Genomic DNA, 23,581 nt, shown 5'->3' on the forward strand with positions numbered 1-23,581 from the left:
AAAAAAAAAAAACCCCAACAAAAACAATGAAAACCAAAAACAAATGACCAAACAAACAAAAACCAAACCAAAACTTGGATGTCCAAAATGGGGCATCAGACATGGTACTGTATTCTGCATGCTCTATACCAGGGGTCGGCAACCTTTTAGGAGTGGCAGGCAGGCTGTCTTGAAATAAAGCTGTGCAGTCCCTCAACCCAAAGGTTGGTCGCTGGCTGTGACTGGCCATTGCCACTTCCCCCAGCCACTGAAACATGCCAACATGCTAGTGACCCTTCTGCTGCTTCCCCAGCTTTTAAGTTGCTGGTGACCTCCTGGCTTCGCTGGATAGACGAAATTTCTTGGCACTCTGGATGCAGCCTTTTGGTGGTAGGTTGCTGACTCCTGCTCTATGCTGGTCTGCTCTTGTTTTTCCTGAATTGCAGAGCAAATTCCAGTGATCACTCTGAACCATCAGTTGCTCAATCACTTTTTATTTTTTTGGTGGCCTGGCATGTGATTCTGTTTGGCAGCAGTTGGAAACCTTTTTAAGGTGTGTGCCACCATGAATCGATTCAGGCAAGAGCCACATGGGTGGGTAAGCATTATGATCCAGCTGCCACTGTCACCACTTTTCCACACAGCAGCATGGGGAAGGTGCCTACAAGCAAAGCCCCCTGTGGCTGAGCGCCACTGAAAGGCCACATCCTCAGGTTGGATCTGATCCCTGTTCTTAGGTTTACCTTGTTTTAAAATAACATGGTTAAAAACTTATTTCTAAGCTATGAAAGCTGATAGATCTGTTAGCTGCATGGTTCTCACTTTGGTCTTATGATATATTTGGATTAAATAGGTTATTTAAGCTTAGGGTTATATTTGAAAAATTAAAAACGGCATTAATGTTAACTGGTTTGTTTTCTATTTTGGTGAAGATCTGGTGTAATTTTAGTTCTGGTGTCTGGGATTTATATTCCACAGTAGACCATGCTACCTAATGTTAGCCGATTTTATATTTTTAAACATTTAGGAATGTTTTTCTATGTAAAATATATAATAATTATAATGCAGAATTACACATTTTGGATGTTTAATTTCACTCTTAACCTTGCTTCACATCTGAACTTATTCTTGCCTCTTCAGAACTACTAAAAATCCATTTCCTCAGTAAAGTTGTTAATTTGTAACCATTAATATTCTTAGTACAATATAATTGTACAATTGTACAATATAATTGTAATATTCTTAGTACAATATAATTTATTTCTGCATGTTAAGAGGAGAATGGGGTGATAGCGATGATGGACGATTCTAAAATATTTGTGAAGTCTTTCCATTTATTTATGAAATTGCAACTCTCCATTTTTTATGAGACAGTTGTTTTCCAGTTACTCATCAATATAAATTATCTGCATGATTTTGCAAGCACTTGGGAGTTAAACCAATCAAATGTTCATAATTCATTTTTAATTCAAGCTAGAGCTGTTTGGTAACTGGGATTTCTTTTCTGTTGGAAATTTTTGATTTTTCAAGAGTCATTCCTTCCCTTGGAATAAAAATTCAGAAGTGCAACATTTTTCATGGACTAGAAATGTGTAAACATTTCTGATTGGAAAGATTTCCAAGGCTTGATGCCTACCTGGCTGGGGTCATTTGAGCCCAGTTTTCCTCCTGCCCAGGCAGGGGGTCGGACTTGAAGATCTACAAGGTCCTTCCGACCCGAATTCTGTGATTCTATGATTTCCTTCCTGCCCCCTACTGGGCACCCCCAAACATTTATGGCTGACCCATTGAACAGTAGGCTGGCAGGCTGGAGTACTTCAGCATTCCTGTAATACTGTAATTTTTCACATATAACCTACCCCTGGACATTATACAACCCTATTTTTGAAAAGGTATCATGAAGAAAAAAAGCATCTTACGTTGGGTAAGCATCTGAGTAGCAGCAGCTAGGGAGATGCACCTGCTGCCAGGCCCACTTGCCTGCACATGAGCAGATCCAGGATTTTGTAATGGGGGGGGGATGCAGGAACTGCTACTTGTGCTGCAGGGCTAGTTGCACCCCCTGCTCCCAGCTTCCTACCTGACCAGGTGGAAGCAACAGCAGGGGGCTTGTTTAAGTCCCCCAATCAGGTAAGAGACTTTCTTCTGCTGTCTTGGTCCTCACTCCTTCTCTGTACTCAGTGACATCCATTCCTCTCCAGTTCCTCCTCTCCTTCCACCTCCTGCTGCTGCCCCTGTCCCTGGTTGCCCTCAGAGTGAGGGGGATGAGGCTTCAGAGTCGCTCCTGCTCACTCCAGCCAGCCTGTGAGGGAAGCTGGAATCAGCTGGGGACAGCAGTGGTAGCAAGCTCCCGGACTGGCAAAGAATACCTAGGGGACTGGATGGGGAGGAGGAGCCCAACTGGAGTAGGGACAGCAGCAGCAGTGGGTGCGGGAGGGGGGTGGTGGGGTGGTGCATGCCACAGAGGGAAAAGCAGGGTGGGAATTCCTAATTCCTCTGGGAATTTAAACAAAACCAAGTCCATTACTGCCTCTCCTGCAGTGTTGACCGAAAGGTCGGTGTTTCCACGCCATCGCACCCACTCTGGATCTGCCCTTGCACCTGCAGACTAATCCAGCATGCTGGGTCTGAGGCTGCGAGCCAAGTCCAACCCCATGCAACAGATCTGAGGCTATGTAACAGGCCCAGTCTGGCACAGTGGGTTGGAGACCACGTGGTGGGCCTGGCGCTGCTCACTGGTTCTGTAACCACATGCTGGGTCTGACCCAGTATACAGGGTTTGATCTGGCATGCGGTTCCAAAGCCAGCATGTGAGGTGAGGCTCAGCATGGCAAATTTGACTGAGCACATGGCTCTGCAGCCAGTGTGTGGGGTCAGACCTGGGATGCCAGGTCTGAGACTGTCTGTCAGGTCAGACTTGATACCCTGCTTCTGGCTGTAGTCTGAACCTGCACCGGCTCAATTCGATGTGTGGATTGGAAGGGAGCTTCCCATAGGTCCAAAATTTGGGGAGTGGGGAGCACTGGCACTATTAATTGTCATAGCTCCCAAAGCCCTCCCCACCAAATTTCTGGACTTGTGGGATCCCTTTTCCATACATATAATTCATACCTTTATTTTCCCAGCTGGTTTTGGAGAGAGAGAGCAAGCAAATATGGTATCCCGCGTGATGGGCAGAGTATCCTTGGTAGCTAGTCTTTATCCAACAGCCTGCCAGTAATTCAGTTGAGTGCAAGGTGGTCAGTCAGTCAGACAGGTGTCTAAATAACTGTGCTTTTACTAGAATGTCTTGGTTCTGATGAACTGGTATTTCCTGTTAGCACAGTTTTTGATATGTTGTAATTGAGGAGAATTGATTCAGTTGCGTATTGTTTCAGTAGTTTTCCTTAGTTATTCAATACAGTTAAAATCAATGGAGCACTGTAGCCAGTGCATACTGAATTTAGGGCTTGCCATGTTGGGCATGCTTTAGAGATTTTTCTTTTTTTTAAGAATAGGCTCATTCCTTAATGGTTTTCAGTTCCTTTGGGGGTAAAATCAGTGTATTGGAATAGTAAATCGGACAGCATTCTTTGCAATGATCCTGCAAAAATGCTTTTTTTCTCTAAATCGCTCAACTTGCTGCCAAAGACATTCATTGCAGAGCAGATATGTCTTACTGTGTGTGTGTGTGTGTGTGTGTGTGTGTGTGTGTGTGTGTGAACATGTGCAACCATGAACTAAATGAAGCAATACATTTAAATACAAGATATCCCATCCATTGATCCTTTCGTTAATCAGGATTAAAAATGTAAGAACACCAGGTCTCTTGGGCAGTTGAGTCCAGTTGTTGGCTGTTAAAGGCAGCCACATCATACAACCCTTTTAATTAAACTGAGCAAGATCAATCTGAACAGAACTTGTAGTTTTTATTCTCACTGCTTCTGTTGAGAGTAGTTTTAGAAGCTCAGTGCTCTGATGGTTGGAAAGCGTTTTCAAACTTGAGAGACTGTTTTAGAGATCAAATCTTTCCCATGGAGAGCCCTTCTAGACCAGTGGGGGCCAACCTTTTTGACAGGTGAGCCACGGATTAGCCCTGCAATCTCCAGGTGCCACTCTGATCTCCTTCCTCTGCCTGATCTGCTGCTCTGCTTTCTGCCTTCTTTCCCGTGCTTTCTGCTTGATCTGATGCTTTTCTATCTGCTTCCTGCTTCATCTGCTGCTGTGCTGCCTGTATCCTCCCTGGTTTGCCCATGCCGCTTGTCTACACATGCTGCAGGTTGGCTGCCCCTGTTCTGGAGGATCTGCCTGATTGTCTTAATTGTTGCAACATAGAAGCCAGAGGATGTGAAATGTTTTCCAGATCCTATGCTCTGCAGGACAGGAAGCTGTGTGTCTTTTGGACTAACTTCCTGGGGGTGTAAAGTTCACCTTGCAGTACTCAAACTAATAGATATGGTTTAATAAATACGAATATAGAAACAAGTGAGAATTTCTGAGTTTGAAGAAAATGAAGTGCCAGTTTTCAAGACAGTAAACAAATCTGAGCATTGCATGTCTCGACTGTGACTTCAATTATCATTTAGAGATGCTTTTGATGGGCACAAGTGCTAATCGTTCATTCACTGGGCAGCCTTTTTTAATGTCGATAAATAAGCCAACACAATACGACGAGTTTTTGCAAATCTAAATTAATATAGTGCACTTTTCGTAATGGTGCATATTTCCATTAGCAGTTTTGTAATGTACTTACATGGATATATCCAAGTGTCAATGCTTAAAATCAGAAATTGCTTGAAGCATAAAAGTTATAAATGAAATAGCTAGTACTGGAATGCTGAATATTACCAACATTCCCTATGAAATTCCCTGCAGTCTGTAATGTTTTTCTTCAAATTGCAACTTTGCTGTAGGCTCTCCTCTAATAAACTAGTCACTGCCTTCTGGAAATGACTGCTTTTAATGATCTCATAAAATCTCTATAAAGAATGTATTATGACATCATAATAAAGCTTGGCGAGCCCTGGAGTTAAAAAGAATGTTAACATGAAATATTATGTTCAAACTTACTGTTTTCTTCAACTTGCCACTGGTAACTGCTGTACTACTAGCATTAGTTATCATGAGATAGGTGCACTGCAAGCTGCACTCTACTACAGAGATACCCAAGGTAACTTTAGACTAGCTTGCTATTGTATCTGGTACTGGAAGCATTGTAGCCACAGCAGAGCTCCAGGTGGACTAAAGGCCTTGTTGCACATTAGATTTAGGATTTAAAACACTGGCATCCATACATTCAAGCAGTTAAACGTGTGCTAAATGCCATTGTAGCATAGCAAAGTTAGGACTTTTCTTGCCGGGATTAGGTCCAGACCATATTACATGCCAGATGCGCAGCTAACATCCAACTGCTCCACAGGGGTAATATGATCAAGTGACTGGTGTGATGGGTGGGGGGGAGGTGAAGGGGGTGGCAAACACTTGTTTGTTCTCCCAGCCGCGCTCAGCACACCAGATTGTGCAAGGGCCCCAGTGTTTAGGAGATGTTTGTTTAGACTGTAGTAAGTATTATCATGTAACTGCTTCGAAAACTTTCTAACTTGTAGCAGTGCTTACTGTGATCTAAATGAGTTGTGTCCTGAGCATAATGTGTGATGAGACCCTAAGTTTACCCAGAAGCAGTTAATTCATCCACACTGAGCTCTATATGCTGCCATGGCTAGGCTACCTGCAGTACAAGCAAGTCTGCTTAAAGCTATCTCATGTATCTGTACACTACACTGCAGGCAACAGGGCAGGTGTATCTTTAGTAGGTTTGAAGGCAACAATCCCAAAGAGAAATTGGAAGAATGCATGAAAAAAATAGGAAAAGGAAAATATTGCAAGGGTGTTGCTCCGCACACCTCCAAATGCAGCAGATATGGCATCGTGCTCAGCGGTCAGTTTAGTTGCCCAAAACAAGACATCTTGGCTCAGATCTCCGGGTTTTCTGAGATCGCCCAGCTGATTTTTCAAAGCTCTAGATCAGTTTCTCTCAACCTCTCTTAGGGTCAAGGTACCTCTCTAAAGCTTTTTTGAATTAGGTGCTACCCTTGGTTGAGAGCCACCACTGTACTTTCTTAGCTTAGCTCAGTGGTTCTCAATCAGGACTCTGCTGTATGCTCCTGCCTGTTAGGGTTATTGGGTAAACTTAAAGCAGGCAGGAGCAGAGGCTTAACTAATGGGTTTTGTGCCCTGGGGAAAACTCCCCTGTGCTACTGTGGGCGGGGAAGGAGGGTGGTCTTACCTGCCCTGGGTGTCACAGCCAGGTGCTGCAGTGTTGCTGCAGCCCAGCCTGACCTTTCTGGCCAAGCAGCCCAATGGGCTGCCTCTGGAGCATGTGGTTTTGCCTCAACCCTTCACAGTTTAACCCTGCAAGCTCCTCCCAGAAGCAGAGGCCAAGGACTGTCCCACCTGCCCGGTGTGTATCTTTTTCTGGGAGGATCAGCCGTTATAGCTGCTTTCTGATCTGCCTCCACATAGATCTGGGCAAGTTACTCAGCAGAGGAGGGCTGTTGCAGTAGGTATAATCAGCTACATGACGCACGCTTCATCTCTTCCTTACTTTCACTACAAAGACGTGCCATACTGGGTCAGGCCAACGGTCCAGTTAGCCCAGTATCCTATCTCCAACAGTGGCAGGAGTGGAAGCTATACAAGGAGGGCATTGAACCACATATCTCTAGTGGTTTGTCCCCTGTTCATTACCCTCCCTGGTATCCCCCATTTATTTAAGACCCATAGAGAAAGTATACTACTGTCATCAATACAATGAATACAAGTTATAGGAACAGTCATAGATTCTGTGAAAGCTAGACCAAGTCTGCCCTATCTGTACTTAATACTCAGCTGCAGTCATATCCTTGGGCTGCCATATGGATATTTGAGCTTCTCATCACTCCGCGCGCCAGAATACCATTTTACAGTACATGCAGGCTCTTGAAGTTCAGTGTGTATCCCTAGTAGGCATGGTTTGTTAGCCCTGCAAGATGGTATAATATCAATAAGTTGGAAAGGTGCCAGGCAAGTGTTAAAGGGAAGTGCCTTTCTCAGAGCCCTTTAAGAGAAAATAATGATACATCCATTGCTTTGGAGATGGGAGAGGTTATTTGGAGCATTATATAGTACAGGGCATAAGATTATTAGAGGCAGTTAGCTATGTTAGTCTGAAGTCAGGCAGAATATAGATTTTCAGGTGCATCCCCCATGGCTATCTTGAGAGAGTCATCTTTTTTCCAGGAAATGTTGGAGGTCATTAATGAGGTGTCCAAGATGTTCAGGCTGGGGGCTGTAGGTGACAACCAGAGGGACTCTGTTTTCCTTGTCCTGGGGTTAATATTGGAGCAGCTTGGAGTGAGGTCTGAGTCTGGCTTTGTTGATTTGAGTGGCTACTGTTTTGGGGTTATATTGTAATTGTAGGAAATAGTTGTGTTTGATTCCTTAAGGTGTGCATTCTGGTTGGTGAGATCAGAGTAGATCCAGTTGTAATGCAGAGCTTAGCTGTAGACAGTTGATCTACGGGTGTGCTTACGATGAAAGCTGGTGGTGTGAAGGTACCTATGGCAGTCCGTTGGTTTCTGATGCATTGTAGGGGTGATGTGGCCATAACAAGCCTTCTCTGTAGTGCTGAGAAAATGAATTTGCTGGATGGAGCATCCCAGAGTTAGTTTGGTGGAGACGGAAGGTGTTAAAGTCCTGGTGAAATTTCTCTAGGGATTCCTTTCCTTGTGTCCAAGCAATGAAGATGGCATTGATGTAATTTTGGTATATCAGAAGGATGAGAGGGCAGCTGCGGACTTCAGGGTCTGTCATGAATGTGGTGGTGTAGGAAGCTGTATGGGTGTCCATGGCAGTGCCATTTGTTTGTAGATATTGGGAGTCCCTGAATTTGAAATAGTTGTGAGTGAGAAACCAGGAGCAGTGTCTTTGTTGGAGATAATGTTCTTTATGGCTTGTAATCCATCCTTATGGGGGTTGCCGATGGACCACAATGCAAAATCTAGGGTAGCTAAAATATAATAATATACAATTAGTAATCATGCTCTTACGGTAGTACCCAAGAAGCAACCAGAGTGGTAGGCCTTGGTGTTAAGTACTGAACAAACAGCAAGTAGAAAATGGTTGCTGCTATGTTCTACATAAAGGAGAGACACAGGGCATGGGTGGGGAGGAACATAACACGTGTCGGATGAACAATGCCATGACAACAAAGTACTTGTTGGGTATATTTGTTATAGGGGATGGACAGAGAATGCTTTGCATAGCAGGTGATTTTGCTTAAATGGAAAGAGAGGAAAAGGTCAGAAGAGAAGGTAAGAAGAGTAAGTATGGAGTGAAGGTGAGGTGAAGACTGGGGAGCAGAGAGTGGGAGCGAACAGTTAATCAGGACAGGTCAGAGAGGTCCTGTCATTGCACTAGTAGCTGCTTCTATACAGTCATCTAGTCTTGGAGTCGGGGCATGTCTCTTGTTAAGTTTAGTACAATTCTGAACAGTTCACAAGGCCAACATTTTGTTCCTATTCTTCATTACGGCCTGATCAAGTCAAGCGTGCTGAACAACTGGATAGCTGTGTTTTATGTAAATGGATGAAGTAGTAAGTTATGCCTGCCATGCCAGAATGGGGTTTGATTATGGAACTGGTGTATCGGACACAGTTGTTCATTTAACAGTCCAAAAAAAGTTTCTAGGTGACAACTGGAGCAGCTGTTTCTTGTCAGTTCATGAATGGGAGATCAAAGACTTAGTTGTATATGGTGCTTTTGGAAATGGGGATATCCAAACTCGTGCTTTTGGTAGTGGGCAGGCACCGAAAGTGTCCTACCTTCTTATCTAGGGGAAGCCAGTGTCCCCTTTTTATGGACAACTGTAACTTCACCTCATGAAAGTTTTTGCTAATATCTGAACGACTAAACCAAGAGTATCTTGGGGCTCTCTTGACCTTTGAACCTTGGATATATTTGATATTTCCAAAAACACACCTCCAATGATAAGAGTGGCAGGCACATTACCTTGCAGTCCTCCCCTGTGTCTGTCCAGTGAGAGCACTTGTGGGATGTGTTTCATGATCCTGTCTGGGAAGGCACTGTACACACGGACAGTCAAAGTGTATCATGACCAACTCCTCACCACTCGCCCTGACGTGACCTGGCAGCAGCGCCTAGCGGCAGCAACATCAAAGCAAGCCTCCCTGTCTCGGCACTCCCTGTACAACCTGCCCATTGCCAAGAGAACTGGGGTGGAGGGGACTCTTCGTTCCCTTCATGGACTGCCCCTGGTTGCAGCCATTTGTTGGTGCCCTCAGTGCCCCTCTGTGGCGTGTTGGACTTGGACTTTTCAGAGACTGTGTACAGCTTCTCTATCTCACATTGAGTGGCCAAAGGGGTTATGATCTCCTTGGCCAAGTTCCTGCCCCGCCAGGCCAAGATAGCAACGCTGTGAAGGCCTGAGGTGGTCTGCTAGGTGCAAGATGGACAGCTAGTCCTAAATGTGTAACCCCATGAAGGGTATTGCAGGGGAGGAGACTCAATCTCTGTCGGTATGGTATCTTTGACAAGTATTTTATTCTTAGCCCCTGGGAGGGCTATACATGTTTGCACTTCTACCATTTGTTTTCAATATTTGTAAACTAAAAGTTTAAATAGTAGGAAAAAAAAGACTTTTTTCTAAGACTTTTTTTAAAAAAAGTCTCCCCCTGTTGTCCCCCCACCCGTCCCACCTCTCAGGTGAATCTGATCCTTTAGGAAATCCTTCTCAAGGAGCACTAATTAAAAACATGCCTGAATTAAAAGTAAATCCTCTTTTAGGGCAGAAATAATGAAAACTGCAAACAAAGAGCAACGAAAAGAGCAAACAAAGTATCATTAGGGTAAATTCTTCACTTCTCCGAGAGCGGTGGTGTGCAGGGGACAGGAACAGGACCTGGAGTGATTCCCTCTCCGGCGTCTTTCTGTGTGTCTCGTGCTGCGCTAGATCTGAACCGGGCTGCGGTTCTTGCTGTTCCTTTTTTTAACTGTGGCACGATGCTCTTTTGTTTAGTTGGGCTGGTGATGAGAATTCCCATTCTACTGTTGAAATACATCTCAGTCAGTGGTGTAGTTTTGTTGCTGATGAGCTGGCCATCTTTCAGAGAATAATTTCCATTCTGACAAACAGCTCATTTGATCACTGTTCACCAGGCCCCACAGCTTCTCTCGGTGTAATCAGTTGATGTGTTCCAGACAAATAGATAAGCTGGAGGATAGTTTGATTTAGCCATTAGAAAGGCAGTGCTTTCTCAAGAGGACATCTTTGATTTATATCAACCTGCTTGTTCTTTATCCTTTCCTTTGTTATGCAAATCAGCGCCGCCTCTATAATACAATCCTGCATTAGTGAATAAACAATTGAACAAGAGCTAGTCCCATCCATTTTGAAAACACTTGCTTGGTGGAATATTCTTAATTTCTCCGTCACAGACATAGGTCATAGTTATGCATAAAGATGTGCTGCTCCTGCTGGGCAATTTGCCAGAGTAGCTAAAGAGCATCTTAACAGACAAATAGAATCATCAGCTGCCCTGACTTCTGTTTGTTTAGCTGAACGTGGCGTTCTCACTGTTGTCTTACCCAGGAGTATGAGAGAGAAATGAAGTTTTAGTAATTTATCACCATTGGGACTTCAGAAGTGTAGGTCAAGTGCTGTGGGTCTCAGTAGAAATTAGGAGCACAGGAAGTGACAGCTGTAATTGATGCTAAACCAGTTCTGAAAGGGCACATTGGAATCTACTTTTACATACTTTATTTCATCTAGGGAAATGATTGGATAATCATCACAGCAGGTTCCATGTTTACGGCTCAGTTGGCCAAACTGGTTGAAATGTCACAGTTACCTTTGCCATTTCTTAGGGGAATGGAATGGATTAACATCCAGATTCGTTAGAGGGAATCTGTCTTTAAAATTCTCTGTTGCTGCAAGTGGAAGTGGTTGTGATCTAATTTTTATTATAAGTTTGATCTGTGAAGAATTAAGTTTGCCTTTCCAGAAGGTTTAGGAGGCTGATTTTTTAGCTAAGCAGTTCAAATGCAAAGCTAGGTTTTGATCCAAAGTTCATATAAGGGGACACTGCAGGGTGTTGCTGTGTTGCCAAATAGCTGGCCTACCTTAATCGCCAAATATCAAGGTTTGCTTTATTTAGCTCTCAACCCATACTAATGTTATCGTTTGATTTGTTACCCACTTGAGGAATTCCTTCTTATCCTTCATCCTACCGACCATGATTTTTTCTGATACTTTTTGCTTTCCTTACTGAGTGTCTTTTTTTTTTTTTTTTTTTTTTTTTTTTTAACTGCTGGGTTATGGTCACTGCTTCCAGTTTCTCTCTCTTTTTTCCCCCAGTTGTTCTATATTTATTTCTAATTTCTACTTTTATTTCCCCTCTTAATTGGTATGAGTTTTTAATGAATAGAAACTGATTCCTCTGGCTGTCTTCTGTTCCCACTAGTCCACACAGTGTTGTACACAAGTATGACTTCTAAAAGCTTAGTACTCTGCATCTTTAAATGCTATCCACACCCACTTGATTAAAAAAACCCTCAAAAACGGTAAGTCTTTCAAATACCAAATTTGTGACATGAAGTGAGCACCAAATTTAATGTTGTGCCTATCTGCTCGCTGCCAGTTTTGAAGTGGCTTGTATATGTTGACATTTACCCCTCTGCGTAATCTCAGTACATTTATTGCAATGATTGATGGAATGGAAGAAGAGAAACAAAATGGAAAATGTCGTATTGTAGAGGAAGTTTATAATGTGTTTTCTTAAGGTTCTCTTCTTTTGCAAGGTCAGGAAATAGTGCAGATGGTATTAGTTAAACTCAATTTTTTTTCCTTTGGTAAATGCATAGAGAAGATGCTTTCAGACTAATTTTACGGTGGTATAAATTGTAATTAGGGCCAGGTACAAACATTACACTTTTACCAGTATAAGTGATTGGGAACCGGTCTATACCCATAACAGAACAGAGGTTCAGCATACAGAGACTGGTTTAAAAATGGCAGAACCCAGTCTAAGATTTGCCTCCATGACCAAAGAGCAAGTGCATGTTTTATTTGCTACTGATCTAAACTACACTGCTTAGAGAGAGCCACATAACCTAGATCGATTCTGCCTCAGGCTTTTTGAATGTCTGTACCTAGCCCAGCTGATTTTCTAACATTTTAATATGCGAAAGGAATGAAAGTCGTGTTCATTGGTGACGGAAGAGAGAACGAGGAAAAATACCAGAACATACATTAATCTGTGTGCCTAGACTTTTTTCAGAGCCCTTGCAGTTTAGATAGCTTCAGCTTGGTAATTAATTTAACACAACTGCTAGTATGCTAACTGATTTGGATATGAACCAACTATCTATAGCTGTTAAATCACAGACAACATAATATATCATTTTCTGCAGTTATATTTTTAAAAGTGAAGTGTGTATAATGTGTAGTTAATTTTCAAACTGGGAATTTTAAAGCACATTATTGATTTAGCTGAAATAGGGTTGAGCAAGAGGAAAAGATGAATGACGTAAGCAAAAAAAAATGTATTTCTTTGGAAAAAAGTGAATGTTAGGGGCTGGTAGATTATTCAGGTAGTTTGCTTTTTCATGTTAGTAACTAGTTTTACATACCTATATCAACTTTATCAAACTCTCTTGGGGCAGGTTATGTACCTTTGATATTTTGTGTAAAGTGACTAACGTTATAATTAACTTGCATTTTGCTAGATTTTTACCGTAGTTTTGCTGGATTACTGCTATGCATAGAAGCCTTAATGTAGCAATTAGTGACACATGCAGTTCTTCTCCTGAAGAACATGGGATTTAAACCAAGGAAAAGGGGACAGTAGTATCTGTGTCTGTTTTACAGGTAAAGGGCTGAGGCCGAAAGTGAGTAAATTATTTACTCGGTCACGCAAGAAATCTGTGCTAGAAATGGAAATGGAACACTGATTTCCTGAGTTCCAATCATCTGCCTAGCTAAAAGACCCATCATTCATCTTAATAAGGAGTGGTTCACTCTCTTTAACCGTATCCTAAATCCAGGAAATATAAGAGCTGTAGCTGTACTCGGAATTTGGTTGAGCTAGAAGTAAGTTTGAGAAGATCATTTTGTGCAGGAACTTACTCTGGTGGCGTTTATTTTACTGATACTTATTCAGATTAATCTATTATGAATTGTGATAATTTAGAACCTTGGATTTAGATCGTTGTATATTCAGTTTAGGATTTTGTGCTGGGATTCCTCATAAGGCATATCAATTTACAAAACATTGGAATATTTATTACTGACATTCATTTTTTACCTGGTTTCTCTTCCTTGGTTAAAATACAATGTGTTGGTGTGTCAGAAAATGGACCTTGATAAATAAGGTTGTAAATCTAATACTGTATTGTGATGAGGCTATTAGATTGGTTGCATGACTTATTCAGCTAATTTTTCTTCTCATATTTTCCCTTGTCTTTCCTTTATCTTGCAATTCCTTATTTTTTCACTGTTGCAATATTTTGTTCTGACCATAGTGAGTCTGAATGTTTCTACTATAGTTTTTGATGTGTCCTATCATTTTTATTTAAATCACTCTGTCTAAAGGTTGGAGAACTTGCCCTATTTCTAAGTTTCATAGTTTCATAGTTTTAGGGTCGGAAGGGACCTAATAGATCTTCTAGCCCGACCCCCCGCCAGGGCGGGAGAACAACAAAAGAACCCTAAAAACAAAAACGGGACTCAAATGAGTCCAGCCATGTAGGTATCCAGCCTCTTCTTAAAGACTCCCAGGGTAGGGGCCAGCACCACCTCCCTTGGAAGTTGGTTCCAGCTCCTAGCCGCCCTAACTGTGAAGTAGTTTTTTCGGATGTCCAATCTGTACCTCCTCTCCATCAACTTGTGCCCGTTACTCCTTGTTATGCCAGCGGGGGCTAGGGGAAACAGCGTCTCCCCCAAACCCTTCTGGTTCCCCCTAGTGAGTTTATAGACGGTCACCAGGTCCCCCCTCAGCCTTCTCTTGTGGAGGCTGAATAGGTTCAGGTCCCGCAGTCTCTCACTGTAGGGTCTGCCCTGTTGTCCCCGGATCATGCGGGTGGCCCTCCTCTGGACCCTCTCCATGTTGTCCACATCCCTCCTGAAATGGGGCGCACAGAACTGGACACAATACTCCAGCTGCGGCCTGACCAGCGTCGCATAGAGGGGGAGGATCACCTCCCTGGCTCTACTCGAGATGCACCTGTGGATGCACGACAAGGTCCGGTTAGCCCTGCCAACCATGACCTCGCATTGTCGGCCCATGTTCATCTTGGAGTCAATAATGACACCAAGATCCCTTTCCGCCTCCGCGCTCTCAAGTAGGGAGTTCCCCATCGTATAAGTGTGCTGCTGGTTCCTACTACCCAAGTGCAGCACCCTGCACTTGTCCGTATTGAAACGCATCCTGTTCCTGTTTGCCCACCCCTGTAACCTATCCAGATCCTTCTGCAATCTCTCTCTCCCTGCTAGCGTGCTCACCTCCCCCCAAATTTTGGTGTCATCAGCGAATTTAAACAGGTTGCTTTCCACCCCAACATCAAGATCGCTGATGAAGAAATTGAACAGCGCAGGCCCCAGGACCGAGAAATTTACTATTTCTAAATAAATAGAAATGAATTGTTTCTCTTTCTCATCACCTTTTGTAAGCATATGGCCGCTGCCTATCTCTGTGTTCTTATATTTTCTTTCCTGTATTGAAGTAACTGATCAGCCAAACATTTTAGTGGGGAATCCCACTTTTTCTGTTCCTTTATGGTATCAGTTTTTGTGGCATCTGAGGGTTCTGTCCCTTCTTATTTGCAGGCATTACTCTCCAATCCAATCGGTTCCCTGCCCCTGGGGGTAAGTGTACACCATGCAGTGCAGCCAAGCTGTCTTTGTCCTTGTGGTGTTCCATCTAATTTAGTTGGGTAAAGTAGGTCTGTTAAGCGTGACATTGCAATACTGGTTCTAGAACCCAAGCCAATATCTCTGCACACTGCTGCATTCCACCATGTACAGGTACCCTGAGCTTTTATTTGACTATAATGGAATCTCTTTTGGGTTGCCTAGTTAGCTTTTCTTCCATCCGACAGCTGAACAGCCCAGCTGTATATATCCAAGAGTATGCGAATGAAAATTTTTTGAGGAATAAAGACATGTCCATCAGCAAAATGTTGTTCTCAAAGCTGTTATGACATACAATATTTACTTTTTAATACATAGCACATTCATAGATTTATTGATTAAAATCAGAGAGGAAACCGTAAGATCATCTGGTCTGGCTTTCTGATTAACAAAGGCTACAAAACTCGTTCAGTGATTCTTGCATTTTACATCAAGCCTGTTACTTCTAGTTGATGTCTTTTTCGGAAGACATCCAGTCTTAAGTTAATGATTTAGATGTGGTAGAGCCTCTGTCACTGTAGAAGTCATTATTAAATTACCCTTGCCTTTATTCAGTGTCAGCTGTCATCTGCTGACTTTTGTTAAAACTTATTTTTAGAAAATTTTATGGGCTCTCTATTCTCGGAAATCTTCTTCCTACATAGGTACTTATTGATTGTTACTTATGAATCAAACTTCTTTAAAGTTCCTTTTCTGCTTGTGCTCATGAAAGTAGTGAAGGAGATGTAACGAAGAGAAAATCAGGAAAGGTAATTGTCCAACAGAATTTCCCTGGATAAATGATACCCTAATTGAGACCAATTTAATTATTCAGATTAGCGCCACGTCAAGTTAAGAGACCAGCTCTCCAGGTGCATCTACACATTCATTAATGTGCTGTAATCAGCGCTACTGTGCATTAGTGCAGATGAATGCTTTTTGTGTGATGCTTAATGCTCATTGGACTAATCTACTTTGCATTACCATGGTTTTTGCCAGTCACACTAACGTGCAGTAGAATTAGTCCAATGGGCATTAAGTTTCTTGTGCGGATGCACCCCCTAAGTCCAAACTTGTTAATATACGCTGCAATTTGGAACCCAGTTTCCTGGACTGCCCGTGTACATTTGAACATCTTGGTACTGCTTGTAATAGGACACTTCAATGAAAAGATTTGTTTACTGGTCACTGGGTATTCTTTTAAAGGCATAAAACAGCATGCTCCTTATAATTTACATACAAAATTATTTTTAAAAGTAATATTTTTTGTTCTCACATGCTTTAGCTAGCATGGAATTTACCATTACATTAACAGTTGGGTTTTAACTGAAGGGTTGAGTAGATAAATGCAAACTGGTATTAAAATGATCTGCCCCATATAGTTTCAGCAGTCATTGTTAAGAAATCATGTTGCTCAATTTAAATGGAAAAACGAACCTAGTTGCAGAAGCTGTCTGGACACTTGTGTTGTTGTAGTCCTGGTTTTAACTAGGAATGATTTCATCAGGCCTTGACGACCATGAATAAATGCATTTGACAGTTAATATTAATAGCATCTCCATTTGATGTAACACCTTTCTAAGAAACATTAATTGCAAAATCTCTATACAGTAAATGTTAATTGCAGTGGACATGGAAACAATGAAACACGCATGGTATCGTGTGATGGACTGTGGAGGCTACAACATTATTAAGACCGTTAATCACTATATATACCTGGCAAGGCTGTTCCAGTACAGATTTCAGCTGGACACAGAGTGGATGAGTCTACATGTGCATTAAGATGTTTTACTTACTGCATATTAAATTTAGTACCTCTGGGCATCTTTACACGTGCTCTGGGAGGTGCGGGGAGAGGCTTTTAATTAGCAAGCTGTACTAATTAAAAGCACCCAAGTGTCATGTGTATCAGCACCCTCATGCCCCCCCCCCCCCGGAAAAATGACAGCAGGGTGCTTTGAACTAGAGCTCATTGAACGTGCTTTAGTTTAAAGTGCTCCACTGCCATTTTTCAGTGCGGTGACACTGATGCATGTGACACAGGAGGCTGCTGGAACGTGATGATTTTCTTGCTCCAGCAGACTCGATTAATCGAGTGTGCTCCAATGCTCTAGATTTCCAGCATGATGGAGCCGGCTCCCTGCATATCTATAGGAGCCCTCTGTTGTGCGGTTATAGGAAAATGCACATTAGCCTGTCTTAATGCGCATCAACTAAAGAGCACTGTTTTTAAGTGATGCTTAATGCGTATTAACTAAGTAGCATAGGTTTTTTTAGTGACTCTTTAATGCACATTAAAATAGGCTAATGAGCATTAAAGCACGTGTGTAGATGTGCCCTATGTCCCCAGGTTCTACAACCATGAGGGTGAAATGAGGGCATTGCTCTCCAGTATATATGTACGCTGTCTATGAGTAGCTGGAGTGTCCCATCCAGTTTCCTGTCTCCCAAGAGCAGGAAGTGATGAGACAATGGGAGCTATACCCTGTGTTACGTGGAGTCATGGCATATTTCCTCCTCATGTAATGTATTAATATGGCATCACAATTATTAGTACAGAGACATTTTTAAACCTTTTAAAGTCATGACATATTTCACCCCTAGCAGGACCTCAGGTGTGCGAGATTAAAAGCAGCTCTGTTTGATAATTTGGCAATATTGGAAACATCCTTTCCAGACCGTAAACTAATCTGGCAGTTGGGCTAACCCCAGGCATCATAGGGGAGATTCAGCTTACTGAATAAGGATGGATGTTTTACAAAAGATCCCAAAGTAGCTGCTTGTCAAAAGAAAACAAAGACAGCTTCCCCTACCCCAGCATGAAAGAATCCGTTAAACAGTCCATAATAGCTCCTAATTTCCAGTGGCCATATAAGTGAGCAGGACAGACTCCAGTAACTGCTGTGTGAGAACCTCCCTTGCACTCTGAAGCATTATAACGAGAGGGCAGGATCAGAAAGTAATACTATTTTCCCCTCCTCTTAATATACATGTTGCAATCCAGCAGCTGGGGAACCAAGAGGAATGCAGATAACACTATCCTACCTCTTTGCACTTGTCCACATCAATTAATACAATCTGTGTGTTTTCCGTGTTTCTACTTGGGATTTCTCTGCCTTCGGTTCTCTGTCTGCTTCTCTTTCTCTTGCAGTGTTTTCTGTGACTATAGACGTGCAGAGTCAGCTTTTCTGTTTCAGGGTCTTGTCATCTGCTTAATATCCTATTGCAGCAGGTAGTGTTTAAAGTTAAAAACATTCTTATCGTGTTCTCCATTGCTGGTTTGCTCAGTCTTGTTCCGAGAGAAAAGCAAACTCCAGGACAGTGTAAAGGGGTCTACAAGAATGTTTATAGACTTTAATTAGGTTGCAAGATCAGTCAGTCCTTCAGGTTCCAGTGGATTTTCTTTGTAAGCCCAAATTTGGCCTCCCTTCCAACATCTACAAATTCCCTCTTGGTCTCAGAATTCTTAAGCTGATACATTGGTGAGGTAGGATAGAATACCAAAGGGGTGAAGTTTGAGGTATTCATATACATTTCAAAATGATTTAAATGCGTGACTCATGACTTAGGACCATTAAACGTACAATGGCTAAACTTAGTTTTGCTATTTCAAAAACTTTTTTTGATACCTGATAAAATAAGGGAGGAAGCCAACTTGATTAGGCTCTCTTGTGTCTTAAACCTTAATGTCTGAACAGTAGTGTTGCATACCAAAGTTAATATTTCCAGGAGTAACAGTGGTGGAGAATATTGGTTCCATTGAGATGTCAGGGTTTGCCTGGTCCTTGAAGAAAGACCTCAAACTTAAACTGACCATGGAGATCTTTGCTAGTGGTACAAAAAACCAAAACTCTCCTCCCCCTTCCTATCAAAAGACTTGCAAGGAGTTAAGGCTCTTCTACTCTTTTTACTGATACCTGAGAAGAGAGGAAAGCCTCTGCTTTATTACTAAATCTACTTTCCCAGCAGAACATGGGGATCCACAGAAAGGAATCTTGCTCAGGCTTTCTGAAATCTGAAAGGCTGCATTGGACTTGGTGGACCTATCCCATTTTTGACAAGTGTGCTGTGTTGGAGAAGAGTGACCTTAACTCTTTTTTTTTTTTTTTTTGGTTTTCTATCATGTTGATGGTTTAAAAGACCTTTCCTTTGAGAGGGTGAGTAATGCAACATCATGCAGTTATTCATGGCTCCAGTGCTTCTCTCCCCTGCTGTTCAGAATTTTTGGATTGGTATGAGGACAAAAAGGTAGCATTGGGTCAAATCTTAGGAATGTTGGATTAAATCTGGTTAAAACTGCTGTCCTTCATTTCAAATAACTGAAAGAGTTATAAGCAGGTATCCACCTAAAACAAGAGCAAACACAAGGCTGCTTAGGAATTTGAAAGCTCCAGGCAGAGAGATTGTGCCTGGGTATTTGGAAAGGGGCCTAGATGGGGAGTAGCTCAGTTGGAGTGAGACAGCAGACATAAGGAAGCTTCAATGTGACCTGTACAGTCCTGGTGTCACCCTGAGGGGAGTCCAGAGAGTAGGAGTTTGGGGTGGAGTGATTACTGAAAGTGGTTTGGGGCTTGGAACAGGAAAGCTGTTGCTGGTTGGCTGATTATTCCAGTGCTCAAAAAAACAGGAGGTTGTACATTTTGTTAATGAACAGAATTTCATCAGTTACTCCATTTCATTTCTGTTATTTTACCTAGAATAACCGAAGAGCCTGAGTTTTGGATAGTCAGGTCAAAAAGCATAGTAATATTATTAATGAGGTGATTGGTACGCTTTGTATTCGAGACTGCATGACCACTTCCTATTTAACTGTTACACTTTTCTGAAAATTAATATTTTTTGCCTTTTGCTCTCTGTGCACAAATAAGTTGCTATTTTTTTTATTTGTGTTTTATGGATCAGAAAACCTAGTAGAGCCACTGAAGATTCTGAAAAGAAAATCGCATCCAGTCAGTGGTATGAGGCTGGAAATGCATGTTCCTGCTGTGTTTTTTATGAACCACATTAGAACCTCATTGTGATTTATAAGAATGGAGGCACCAGGGGGGTGGGTTTTATGCACCTTCATAGTTGGTATAGTGATGTCTGTCTGCATTTTAATTGTTATGGCTGTGGTGCAGGCATATCTGAGTTGGTTGAGACTAAAAGTAGCAAGATGTAAATTCTCAGCCTGACATTTCTGAGCCAGGGAGGATTGGGCTGATGGGCTCCAAGACCTTGGGGAATTCTAAAATGGGAGGAGAGTAAGCAAAGAAAAGCCCCACTTTATCAGTAGGGCAGTGAATTGATAATATAGGCATCTTGAGGAGGGATGATTCATTAAATGAGATGAGCAGGGATTGAGTTGAACTGGACTGAGTGGGTGTTGGAGGGACTTGTTTTCACTGTAGCATTAAATGGTTCTACAGCTTGTGTTGCCCCTACTTTGACTCCTGCACTTGTTACACGTTGCACTTTGAGCTGCTCAAATGTTGCTCGATGTTAGTGCTAGCTTAAGTTTGGAGCAGTTGCATGTTAAAGTTAAAACCCTCTCTGATTGTCCACTACCTGCACTTGCCACTAGAGGGCTGAGTAGGAGCTACAGCTGTGAGTTGATAGGTGCTATGCAGGCTGTTTGCATGGGGTCACACCCCTGCCGGTGGGAAGGTGGCACCCCAGGGGGCAGGAGAGGGAAGTTGACTTGATGCCAAAACTGAACCCTGGGCAGTTGAGTTCAGGGGTGGAAAGTATGTCCATACGGAACAGGAAGGTGGACAAACTGCATCTTGGGATGCTGGAGGACTGCAACTTAGGCAGCTCATCTATACGGAATGGCCACACATTAGTGGAACACAAGCTGGGTAACACGGATCAGAGGTAAACCTGCCTTGGAGTGGAATAACTTTAAGCTACTTAAAGTATGCTTAAAATTAGTTTCAGGTGTTTAATGTGTGGACAGTCCAGGGATTAGGAAGTTCAGAAGCCACCTAAAGTTCATATGCAAGGGCCTTTTTACACATTATTCCCATCCTGATATCTGTTATCCAAGAGTGACAATCAGTATTCCCCAGCAGGTTTTACCCTTTTATTCATATTATGATTTAGAAAAAACCAAAGAAAATTAAATTTGTTAACTACAAATAGACATAAGTAAATCACTTTATGATAAGTGGGTCAATTTTGAATTTGCTTGGTTTGTACAATTATTCTTTTCTACACCAAGGAAAATAAGGATGTAGCTGTGTTGTTTTGAGAGTTGCTTAATTCGGTAGCGTGTTGCTGATGTCAGGACACAGAGAGAAAGCAGCGTGTCTACTGATGTCACTGCCCTTTTTAAAACAACGTAGTTAAGACTGATGTAGATGTCAGTTCTTGTTCTGAAGAATGTAGTGATATACACGTTTCAAATTGAGTTCATGGAGGTCCCAGTGCTGTGGATATTTTGACAAGAGTTGAAGGTATTAATCTTTGCATTTTAAGCCATGTTTAAGTTTAGGTATATGTGTTTCAGTCCTGAAGCCTTGTAGGTGATTTTCAGTGCTTTGATTAATTTGCTGTCCAGTTCCTGAGCTAGCCATGAGAGAGGTCTGTTTTCAGAAAAATCAAGATACCTGTATTCCAAAAATAAGACCTCTTAATATTTCCCAGGTAAGATACCCAAACAGTGTGACTTCTGAAATCACAAGTCACATAAAAATATAGTAGTTTATTTAATTGGTTCTTCTGATATACCAATACACTTTTAGGTCCCACAAATATGCAGTCTACCTATTTGCTTAACCTAATGCATTAAAAAAATCATTTAACGATACTATGATCTACTAACCATAGACTTTGATCTCCTTGCACCACCCACTTTATTATGTATCAATAGAAGTAAAAGGAATTCTATCCCTTCTTTAAAAAAAATTTTAGTAAGGTTGTGGAACTGTACTAGCCAACCAGTTCAAGGACAGTAGTTGATCTTTGATGAAGACATAACATTTATTGGTAACACTTGGTCAGCGATTGCAGCTGGGTATATTCTCGCTGGGTTATACAGTTCAGAATATTTTTAAACACCAAATTAATTCCACTAAGTATGTCTTTTGACTGTCTTTTCACCTATCAAGTATTTTGAGAGAGTCTTCCATTGCTTGATTAGGCCATTCAGATGACAGTTATTTTTAGCTAAGAGAAATTTAAACATCTAGTATTCTTTAAATACAAACAGTATTTTGTCTCATTGTGTTTGTTTTGATATAAATATAGTTTAATTCATTTTAACTGATTATTGCTTGCAGTTATCATTAGGGAGTTTGGAACAAATTTGGACTTTCTAAATTATTGTTAATGATACTAATATTTTTGTCTAAAGTTTAGTAGGGCTGTGTGAAGCTTCGGTTGCTGATTCGATTCCATGGAGATTCGGCGGCTGAATCTCCCAATCCAAATCAAATCAGGAGACCCATTAATCTCTCCGAATCAAATTGGAACACTCCAAATTGATTCGGAGAAATGTGATGGTTCAGACATAGACACATATGTTTTCTCAAGGTACCAGGCGGCTTGTGAATGCTGAGATGGTGGGGCGGATGGGGCATCCCACGGGAATGTGGGGGGATCCCCAGCACACTTGGCGGTGGACCTGAAAGTGGACCAGAAGCACTTCTGGTCCACTTCCGGGTCTGCTGTGGAGCATGCGGGGACCCCCCACTTCACTTGGCGACTGGTGCCTCCTGGGTTGGGGGGGGGTGGGCACATGGGTTCCTCCCACAGCCAATTGCTGAGCCAAGGGGTAGTAGGGTATCCCCCGCATGCTCAGTGGCAGACCCAGAAGTGGACCAGAAGTATTTCCAGTCCACTTCTGGGTCTGCCACCAAGCACGTGGTACCGCCTCCCCACCGTGCTCCTGTGGGATGCTCCATCCACCCCACTGTCATAGTGTTCACAAGCCGCATCTGGTACCTGGAGGTATGTAGAAAAAACATTTAAAGCTGTGTCTATGGCCGAATCCATGATTATCTGAGTCAGCAAAGAGTTTTCACTTTCCGATTTGGCCAAATTGAATCAGGACAGTGATCCGGATCAATGAATCAAATCATTGTCTCACAATTTGGGCTGAATCCGAATTGAATATGGCCTATTTCACACACCCCTAATGCTTAGGTCATTCAGAGCAGGTTTTTAGTATTATTTTGTTGTAGATAAATAATTTTCAGTAAGAGCTGTTGAAAACACCAATTTTTATCTTTTCCAACTTAGCTGAACTTCCATGATAATGCAAAGCCTTAACAGACACCTTCCTATGAAGTACATTATACTTTTGTCCATGCATGATTTGGGAAGCTGTATACATTCACGCAAGTAATTTAGATTTAGGTTTTACCTAAATAGTTTTAAAAGAGAATTTGTGTTGCTGAGTTGGAAACTATCAAGCATCCTGTAATTTAATATTTCAAAAGCTGTTGGACTGTGTAATAAGTTTCCCTCCTACTAGGCCTGTGCGAATAGGGAAGTATTCGATTCAGATTTAGCCAGTTTAGAGGACAGTGATTTGATCTGGAGATTCGGTTCACTGTCCCAAATCGAATCGGCTGAATTGGCTTCGGCAGATTGGGCGCTAATTCGGAAAGATTCGGCCGTAGACTGTAATAGGGAATCACTGAAATACTTACAACTTTGTCATTTTTTGGCAGATATGGATTAAAACAGCAGGAA

General features: G+C 42.1%; 1 protein-coding gene across 1 annotated transcript in view; it reads left to right on the top strand.

Moving 5' to 3' along the window:
* The window catches only part of TRAPPC9 (trafficking protein particle complex 9), an 843,209-nt gene that overhangs the window by 223,119 nt on the left and 596,509 nt on the right, over positions 1–23,581 (top strand).

Source organism: Alligator sinensis, unplaced genomic scaffold (genome assembly GCF_000455745.1).
Source record: "Alligator sinensis unplaced genomic scaffold, ASM45574v1 scaffold721_1, whole genome shotgun sequence".
Classification (NCBI taxonomy): Eukaryota; Metazoa; Chordata; order Crocodylia; family Alligatoridae; genus Alligator; species Alligator sinensis.